The 10,735-nt window shown below is 29.2% G+C and overlaps 1 protein-coding gene across 2 annotated transcripts in view; it reads left to right on the top strand.

The window, feature by feature from the left end:
• Positions 1 to 1,543: 1,543 nt before the first annotated feature.
• Positions 1,544 to 10,735, top strand: part of LOC124495671 (uncharacterized) — a 61,677-nt gene continuing 52,485 nt past the window's right edge. The window contains exon 1 of one of the 2 annotated variants that reach the window (XM_075733214.1): positions 1,544 to 2,262. The gene's annotated coding sequence lies outside the window, so the exon portion shown is untranslated. Of the gene's footprint in view, positions 2,267 to 10,735 lie in introns of both variants that reach the window. The other variant, XM_075733215.1, reaches the window with a different exon arrangement.

Raw genomic sequence — 10,735 nt, 5'->3', positions numbered from 1 at the left:
ATTCTTGTCGAAGCTTGCTTGCTTGCTCTTGCACATACCAGATCAGAAATGTACTCCACTTAATAATTCTTTATTGTAAGAACATTCTTGTTTCAAATTAACACACAAACAGACATAAGGTAAGAAGGGAATTTTTTTTTCATTTACCCATTCAAAGACAAATTAAAAAAAAAATACAATTCTTCTGAATCATTCAGGTGAATGAACACACACATACATACATACACGAATGCGAATTGTATTGATTAATTAGTCATTCGATTTTTTTTTCGCTTGTTTGTTTGTTTGATTGTCAAGAAAAATGTGAATTTGCAATACATGAACAAACAAATTTGTGAATAGAAGAATCATTGGTACATCGAGGACGATTCTGTTGTTCTGTTGTTTTTTTCTTCCAATTCTTTTGATTGGTTAAACACGTGATGAAATTCTTTTGTTTATTATTCTCAATTCTTGAAACATTAATTTCAACGACGATTGAAAACATGTTTTTTTTGTACGAAAAAATTTTTTTTTTTTTGGAAAACAATTAAATACCTCTCTCTCTTCATCATCGTGTTGTTTGTTTTTTTTTTTTTTTTTTTGTTGCCAAATGGAAAATGGAATTCACATCACTGTGAAATTATTTTTCCACCGTTGTTCCGATGAAATTTTCTTCATCGTCATCATCATCATTATTTTTGTTTGTGTTTGAATCTTGTATTTGAAATTATTTTCTAGTTGCTGGGAGTTTTTTTTTCTCGCATAAAATTTTTCAATTTGAATTTGTCGTTTTTTGTTGTTGTTTTTGTTTTTGTATGTGTATAATTAAAAAATTTATAACGGCCTCATTTTAGCCAGAATCCGGAATAATGATGATGATGTAGTCTAAATGTACACAAATTGCTGGAATTTCATTCAAAAAAATGTCTTCATTTTTTTTTGTATTCTCATTTGAATAAGTATTTCTTTCACATATATAATATATATGTGAAATCGATCAACAGTACATAACAATAGGTATCATGTTCTAGTTCCAGGTCGTTTATCGTCAAGGAATCAATGGCAAAGAATTTGACCCCATAGAAATTCTTTTATACCACTACAATTGTGTGTATTGTGTAGAATTTTTTTTTTTATTTTATTCCATCAAACTTGAACTTTAACGTTTCGGTTCGATGATATGGGAAAAAAACATTAAGTTCCACTACCATCGTTATTTTTTTTCAGAATAAAATTCTGCGCTTGTGTTGCCGAGAAACGAAATTCTCGCGCCTTATATTCACTGTTGTTGTCGTTATTATTGTTGTCATTTAATTTTTAACACATGCGTCAAGTATAAAAATTCTCTGTTTATTATCGCAATATTAGTGGGAGTAGAAATAGAAAAAAAACAAATATTTTTTTTTTACTATTTTGTATGCTACTACATGTTGATTCTGGTTAGCAGTGGTAGTGGTATGTCAACAATTGAAAGATGAAAAATAAAAACAAAAAACAAAAACAGACACACACACACACACAGACACAAATCATAGATAAATACTGACGAATGGAACAGAAATGCCCGCGCGTTTGATGATTGTTATAATCAATGGTTCCGTTTGTGTTTGTGTGTGTGTGTGTATCAAACAGAATTTAACATTCTAGATTCTAGATTTCTAATGAATTTCGGACGTTGTTCAAAACTATGATCAAATGATGATAATGATGATGATGATGATGATGAAGGACGACGAAATTTTTTTGCATTTTTTTTCTGTTTTCGTTCATCAACAATCATCGACATTGTTGTGTAAATGATGACTTGATTCTAATTGTGGTAAATGATACATACATACATACATATATCGGTAAAGTATATTTATGTCTGCATATTTTCTGTCTTGTTTGTGGATGTGAATTTCCGACCAACTTGTCATCATCATCATCATTGTATTTAATCTTTATAATTTGAGCGCCAGATTCAAAGATCAACAACAACAACAACAATTTGAATATATACAAGTATAAGGAAAGCCAAAATGAAATTCTTATGACAAAAATATTCATGTTCATCACCATCTAATGATTCATTTGTCGACAAAGAAAAAAAAAATTTTTTATCATCATCATCGTCATCATCAACGGCAACAATTATTATCTGTGTCAAACATTCAAGTCTTCATTTCGATTTTCTTGTTAAATTTTTTTTTGTAGGTGTGATGATTGTTTTCAACTATATTTGTTCATCATCATCATCATCATATGTATCGATTTTGATCATCGAATAATCATCATCATGTAGGTCGATATTTATTTATTATTTTTTTTTTGTCTTTTTCGAGTTTTTAGATGGAAAATATATATTTTTTTTCCACACTAATCAATCAAATGTGACCGGTTTTGTAACCGAGAAAAAAAAACCGACCACAATCGAGAATCAGCAAGAGTCAGCTTTCTTTGTAAAAAAAAAAATTTTTTTCTCTAGAAAAAAAAATTTTTTTGATGATTCTGTCGTTTTTTTTTTTTTTTTTTTTGGTATTCACTTTCATTGATCATTCAATCATTGAATGGGTTTTTTTCCCCCTTGGTTTCTGGTGAAAAAAAGTAATCGTCCAAATATATACATATATAACACTGGAATCCAATGACAGTAAAAAAAAAAAATAATTGCCAATTCATTTTCATGTTGTCAATGAATGAATTCAACGATTGTAATACACAAACCCATACATATATTGATATAGTGAATTAAATGAACTGAAACATCAGTGAAAAAGACAAAGATAAAAATAAAAAAAAAGAAAATGAAAACAAACAAACTGGTATTTATTGCCATTGCCATACACGTATTGTCAATTACGAATTGTCAAAAAAAAATTCTGTAAATATACGCCAAAATGACATCGTTCATTATGCAGACACATACAGAATTCTTTTCATATTGTTGGAATGTATTCAGATATATTCTGTCGTTACATTCACATACACACACAGTGTCTTTCAGAATATTCGATAATTCCTTTTCGCCATTCATTTCTCATTCTCATTCTTGTTGTTGTAGTAGACAAACACACACACACACACACACACACACACACACACACACACACACACACACACAGACAGACACAAATCGTGTAGAAAAATCGTATCAATCACTTTATATCAATGCTTGATTCATGCCCCATTCATTGGTTTTTCGACAACGATTTCAAATGTAGTTTTTTTTGTTTTGTTTTCAACTAGAAGTAGCATGAAAAAGTGGAAGAAAAATGATTTTTTTTTCAGTTGGAAATTTGCAACGACCAAAAAAAAAACCGAACAACATTAAACATCACAAACTGTCGAACTGCTGCTGTTACTGTTATTGCTGCCCTTCAGAAATTTTACGTTTTTTGTTTGTTTGTTTGTTTGTACATAGAAAGAATTTTGCTTGTGAAAACAATTGCGAATTTCCGCTACAATAACTTTTTGTTTTGCCATTCATTCATAATATTTAGGTGAATTTTTTTTTTTTTTTTTTTGTTATTGTCCCCACCCACGCCCCCACTTTTAACCTTATCATCAAAAACATTTCTAATAGACTATATATACACATGTATATGATAACAGTGAATTGAATTCAATTTTTTTTCCATCTTTTAACATTTCATTTTTGTTGTCATCTATCCACCCCTTCTTTCTCTACCTCTCTCATAACTAATATTAAACACAAGAAATAAAAACCCATTACTATTCAGACATCATTTGCATTTGATTCAACTTTTCGACAACCATTTTGACGACAATCATCATCATCATCATCATTCATATACAAATGATGATGAGTTAAAATCAGAATATATTAGTATAGATGCCTTACGGCAGTTTTTTTTTGTTTCAAACTTTTAACTGTAATAAATTCTTCCAATACTAAAGTGTTAAACTTTTTTTTTTCTTTGGTCTTATTTACTGACACGTTTTTTTTTTTTGCTCAATCAATGGAGATGTATTACATGACACTTGCACTCTCATTATTTTTATAGATTTTTTTTTTGTAGGATGAGAAACCTTGATCCTGTGATGATGATGAAACTGATTTTTTTCTTTTTTTTCTGACTGTTGAAACTAATGATTGTTTTTCTAATGATTTTTTTCGTTTTTTGTTTTGCTTCATTTCTGATGAAAAAAACCAGGGATTTTTTTCTGTTTTTTGCATTGTCTTTTTCACTTATAGATCAATTATATAATGGAGAATCCAATCATTTTGTTGTTCATTTTTGGTTTTTTTTTTCTTTGGGATGTGCTCGTGTGTCTATGTGTGTGTGTGTGTGTTTTTGATGTAAGGTTTTTTTTTGTCAGATAGATGGACTAGCTTGAAAGATGTTTTTTTTCCAAAAATTTTTTTTCTGGATCGATATTTATCCATTTTAGTTTGTGAATGCAAGTTGTTGTATAAATATCGTGATCAAATTAATCTGTTATCGATCAAATATGAAAGTGAGAGGTTTTTTTTTACTACTACTAGTATGACTGTATATTTTGATTTGATTTTGATGATGATGATGATGATGATAGTATTTGTTGACCATTTGTGTCTAAAATCGATTTTATTCTTGTCCCGGGTGTCTGGATTCATCTTTTTTTGTTTGTTTGTTTGTTTGATTGAATCTAATCCCTATCTAATTCTATTGATGATGATGATGATGATGAGAATTAAATTCGTAATTTAATAATTGATTTTGTAACCAAAAAAAAAATCAATAATTTGAAAATAAAATGAATATATAAATGAATGATCTAATTAATCGATTGGTTAAATCATCATTGAACACAATTGATTATTGATCGTGATGATGATGATGATGATGATGAGCAAAAAAAAAATGATTGATACCAATAATCATCGGCAACACATTTATGGCCAACAGAAAAAAAAATTCATCAAAATTGGAATCATTTTCTTCTTCTGATTGAACGAATGAATGAATAAATCTATCATGGATTAAAATGAAATGACAAAAACAACATTTAAATAGTCAAAATGTGTTCATTCATTCAATCATTCAAATTGAATCGAATCGAATCGAATCAAATTCATTCATCTGAATAGATTTTCGGCTCATGAACAAGCACACATGTATCATGTATTTTTTTCACATTTTCTTTCATTCAATGTACATATATCATTGTTACACATGTGTGGGTGTGGGTGTGTGTGTGTGTTTTTTTTCCACATCACACATCCTACAACAATGAGAATTGAAAAATGAAAATGATGACAAAAAAAAATACCGGAAAATAGTTTCACTAGTTTTCATACGACGATTCTATATCGTTACAATCGTAAGGGAAAATTTGTATTTTTTTTTCACATTTTGTTCCAATTTTTTCAAAAAAGAAAAAAAACTACAAACAAATATGACAAATTGAATTGTGACAACATTGATTGGTGGAATATTTTTTTGTTTTCATGTGAAACATTCAGTCATGCAACATTCAATGTGTAAATTTTTTATCCATCATTGTAATAGTTCCATTGAACATTTGGCCATGATTGGCCATTCGATCGATATCGATTGTCGTTTTTATTTTTTTTGTTCATTTACCATTTACCTATCATATGGAAATTCTTGAGAAATGCAAACGAAACGAAACAAAACGAATGAACAAATTCATTCATGAGCATTCGCTACTGATAGAGTTACATTTTGTCTGGCTGTCAAACTTTTGTTCCACTTTTTTTTTCTTTTGATTTTCATTGTTCAAAAAAAAAAAAAAAATTTGGCAGCAAACACACAAACCAAAATACCACCCCCACCCTCCAACAAAAAAAAACTTGGCCATTTACAAATGGTTCATGCAAATGTTGAAAGACATGCATTATCTTTTATCATCATCATCTTAAATGTTGATGATAAAAGATATTATCAGTGGTAGCCACATCACATTGCATCACATCAAATCAAATCAGAACAGATCAAATCAAATCAAATCAAATCTGATCAAATCAAATCAGATCACAACGCAATCAGGAGAATGACTTGGAAAAAAAAATAGTTTGAATATTTCAATGTTGAAATGGTTGATCCAACTTCCATTATCATGGCTGTTATTTTAATGAAATTCTTGATTTTCCATTCTGTAACAAAAAAAAAGAAAAAAAGATTTTTGGGTTGGAAATGGACGAATGGTTTTTTTTCCATCATATATACCTTGATTAAATCATTTGATTTCATTTGTAGTTTTCAGCTGCTGTGTTGTATTTGCTTGCCAAAAAAAAAACTCAATCACTTCATCCATCTTTGTCGACGAATAGCTCTCCATTATAAATTTATTTCATTTAAAATGGATTGCCATTGGGACATTTTTTTTTTTTTTTTGTTTTCATTCGATTTAACCTTCCAACAAATCTATCTGTTTATTTTTTGTCATCTTGTATTTGCCGGTTTTTTTTTCATTTCCGAATGTGTCATTTGTGAAAGAGTGAAAAATCGATGCAGAACATTGCCATAACGTAAAAACGTTCCATTCATTCATTGGTACTGCCATAGTGGATACTGGTGGTTGGAGACAAAAAAAAATATAGAAATTAATCTCAGATGTAATAATTTTTGATTTGCTTTTAGCTATACGAAAAAAAAGTTCTGTCCGTGTGTGTGTTTGTCTGTTTAAAAAAAAAACAAATATCCGGAATTTCATGGCACGGAATCTTGTTTTTTTTTTCGTTCTGTTGATAAAATCAGGTGGCAAAAAAAAAGAAACTGCGATTTTTTTTTATCTACGTTGGATGATGATTTAATCTTTAAAAAAAAGAAGAAAATTGTTCACATTGATGAATGAAATAGTAAAGGATGGCCCATCAGGTTTTGCTGGTCTGTCTTGGAAAAATTAATCCCAACAATATCAACACGCACACACAGACACATGTTCACAGTGAGTTAGATTCCGACATATTCTGATTCTCATGACATTGTGATATTAGTTTTTTCTCTCTTCTCTCTCTCTCTTTCTTGTTATTCTTAATCAGAATATAATATAAGAATATGAGAGAGATATGAAATGGAATTTACTGGATCTAGATCTTGGTTCGTTGTTTTTGATTATTTTAATTTAATTTAGTCTGAGTTTTTTTTGGGTGTGTGTGGAAAAACATTTTTTTTTTTTTTTTTTTGTAAAAAAAATTCAATTTTTCCTTCTTCTTCTTCTTCTTCTTGGTGAATCATGATTTTTCAATCAAGTTTCTTTACGTTTTTTTTTCGTTCAAGATTAAATTTTCTTCATCAAAATACTGATGAAACTTTTTTTTTGCTGTTGGTTCTGTTGTTGTAGCAAGTGAAAAAAACTTTGTAGAATAAATTATCAAAGACAGTCAAAACAAAACAAAAAAAAACTAACTAATCACTTGTGTATCTAACCATCTAACAACGAATATTATCTCTCTATCTCTCCCTCGATGTTGATCGATTGGATTGGATTGGATTGGATTGGATCGAATGTTTCGTTTTATTTCATTTCATCATCATTTTTTTTATTCTGTTTTGTTTGCATGTTTGTGTAGTGTATGTTCAATGTGCACAATGCTCAAATAAACTTTCACTACGAAAGGCTTAATATTGAATTGATCCTATCCACTGCGTTCGTGTGCGTGTGTGTGTGTGTTTGTGTTACGATTTTAACATTGCTGTTTTTGTTATTACTTGGAAATAACGTAATATTTTTTTTCCATCAGATGAATTTTCCATAGACACTGTAGTATTTAGATTTGTGGATTTTTTTTTGCCTAAAATTTTCGGTAGGGTTGGTTTTCGTTTTCTCACAGCGAAAATGATTGATTTTATCACTCTCTATCTCTCTCTCCCTACTACTGCACCATGTGGCCAATAATGAAACGAATGAGATTTATGAATGTTAATAAAAAAATAAATAAAAAAAGTTTTCAGGATTTAATTCTTGAAAGTGACTGGTGAAACAAACAAACAAAAAAATGATGATGATGATGAAATATAAAACTCCCACACATACATACATCCACAAAACAGGATTCAAGCCTATAATAACTGTATCTGTAGATAATGCAGAATTTTTTTTTATTTTTTTTTATTTTTTTTTTTTTTGTGTGTTGATTGAATTCAAAATGGGGGAAAAAAATAGTAGAATTCTTAAGGCTTAACCGTTTCAATCTAATACGCTCATCATCATCATCATCATTATAATGACTATATGAATGAAATGAATCTCTTTTTTTTTTGCATATCAACCCCCATATGAAATGAGAATAATGAAATTCTATTTGATCGATTCGTATTTTATTAGCTTTATTTTTTTATAGTTTTTTGAAAAAGTAAGAAAAAAAAATACAACGGAATTATATGAAAACAAATACAACGACGACGATGATGATGATGATAATGATGAACGTTGAATATAAAGAGTTTTTTTTTTGTCTTGTTGAAATGAATGGTAATGTATTGAAAAATGTAAAAAGAGAATGAGAGAGAGATATATATGCATATCATGAATATAATGGATCCACAATGATGATGATTATTGCAATGATGGTACCCACTTATGGAACACACACACACACATAAATACCCATTACACAATGATGATAGGACATACATAGTTGGCTCCAATTTCGTGATTTTTAGTGATTAGCATTTCATTTCATTCATTCATTCGTTCATTCATTCAATTTGTTGTTGTTGTTGTTGTTGTTAGTGTTTATATTGTCATATATGAATATTTTTTTTTCCAAATTTTATTCTTTCATCATCATCATCATCACCATGATCATCGTTGTTGACGCATTTTTTTTTCTTTTAATATTTTCCTCCTGGTAAAATTCATTCATAATGATGGATGGACCAGCATTGTGTTACTATGGAAGATACGTTTCATTTTCTTGTTGTCGTTGTTGTTGTTGCTTGAGATGGGTTGACATTCTTGACTTCTTTTGAATATTCTCTGTTTTTTTTTCTTGATTACAAAGCAAAGAATTCAACATTAACAGCCACACTGTCTGTATTCTTTTGGTTTTATTTTCTCAATCTTTTTTTTTTGACTACAGGGCTATATTCATCAAAGTTATATAAACTAGTAGACCAATTAAGATGGCACAAAGTCCATTTGGAACAAAACTTTTTTTATTATTATTGTCGTCATCATCGTCATCATAATCGTGATTAGTGTTGTTTGACTGAAAGATCCTTCAGGCTTTCTTTTTTTTTGGGGGGGAGGTTTATTCATTCATTCATTTGTCTACATGCATGATGTGCATTTATATTTACCAGAAATAAAAAAAAAATGAGACTAGTTACTGAGATTTTCATCTTTCCATCAAAACTTGTTGTTGTCATTTTGAATTGCCCACTATAATTTGAATGAATATCAAACAAAACAAAACAAAAAAAAGTCTTATTTAGATTGGCAAGTAAGGCAAAAAAAAACGAAATGAAATAAAATAAAAAAAAACCGAATTGTCTTTTTTTTATTTTGAATTCTGACAGCTTTTATTCCATTTCTTTGTGGACAGTTTTCATTTTTTTTCTGGTCATGTCAAATTGATGTTTTTTTTTTTTTTTGGTCCAATCGATTTGATGTGTTTGTGCAATCGTTGTTGTTGCAGTTTTTCAGTGATTTTTTTTTATTATTATTCATTTTTTTTATGCATACATTTTATACCGTACAAATAATTCATTTCATCAGCAACATTTATGTGATTTTTTTTATTGTTATTTGTTTTATAATCTTAATTAAATCACAAATGGTCACTATCCTAGCAACCAAAAGTAATTGCCGAAATGTGAATGCTGCTATGTGAATGGTCAGCTATATTGGTCATTCAAGTAGAGAAGAAAAAAAAACCTATTCACAAATGTAGTATTCTTCTTGGTTAATTATTTTTTTTTCATTTTTATTTCCATCACAATGATGCAATTGGATAGGTGTATTTATTTCAACAATGACTGATAATAATTTCTTTTTTTTTTCTTCATCTTTATGATTGTTATATGAAAAAAATCCAGATTGAATATAATATATATGACGGTATACATTGCAAAGGAATTATTGCCAAGATCATTTATTCGATTCCACAGAATTGGGGCAATGAGTGGGTGTTGGTGAATGGTTAGGATGAGGCACACACACACACCAACACACGGACAAACAAAAAAAAATTTCCAAACTCAACAAACAATGATCCAATGATGATAATCGTAGAGATTTTTATTTTTTTCTATTCGTTTATTTTGGTTCATTTTTTCTTTCTTTGTAGTTGCGTATCTGTTTATAATGGTCCAAACAATCTTAATTGGCACTTACATACACACACTCACGCACATACAATAGTTTATGCGGCTACATCTTCTGGGATTATGTATTGTCATTGAATTCTAAGGTTCTATATTCTCATTCCCTTTGGCCAATGGCCATTGCTTACAGAATAAAATGAAAAAAAAGGAAAGAATTTCATTTCTTTTTCTCTCTGAGTGTGTGTGTGTGTGTGCGTATGGAATTCTGTTTGTCCTTGGTGATTCTATAACAACAACAACAACAGCAAAAAGAAACTGGTGAAAAAAAAAATCTTTTTTAGAGTGTAGAAAAATCATTATTTTCAGGCGGAAATTTTCATTCACTAAATTTTGTTTGATGAAAAATTGAAAGAAAAAAATTTTTTTTTCTGGTTTTTGATATAATTTCAAACTAAAAATTTTTTTTTTGTCACCATTGTCGCCATGTTTGTTGAAGGCCACAAATAGGCCAAATTTGGCCAATTGATCTCTCT

The sequence above is a fragment of the Dermatophagoides farinae genome, chromosome 8, assembly GCF_024713945.1.
Source record: "Dermatophagoides farinae isolate YC_2012a chromosome 8, ASM2471394v1, whole genome shotgun sequence".
Classification (NCBI taxonomy): domain Eukaryota; kingdom Metazoa; phylum Arthropoda; class Arachnida; order Sarcoptiformes; family Pyroglyphidae; genus Dermatophagoides; species Dermatophagoides farinae.
This window is presented reverse-complemented; position numbering and strand designations above follow the sequence as displayed.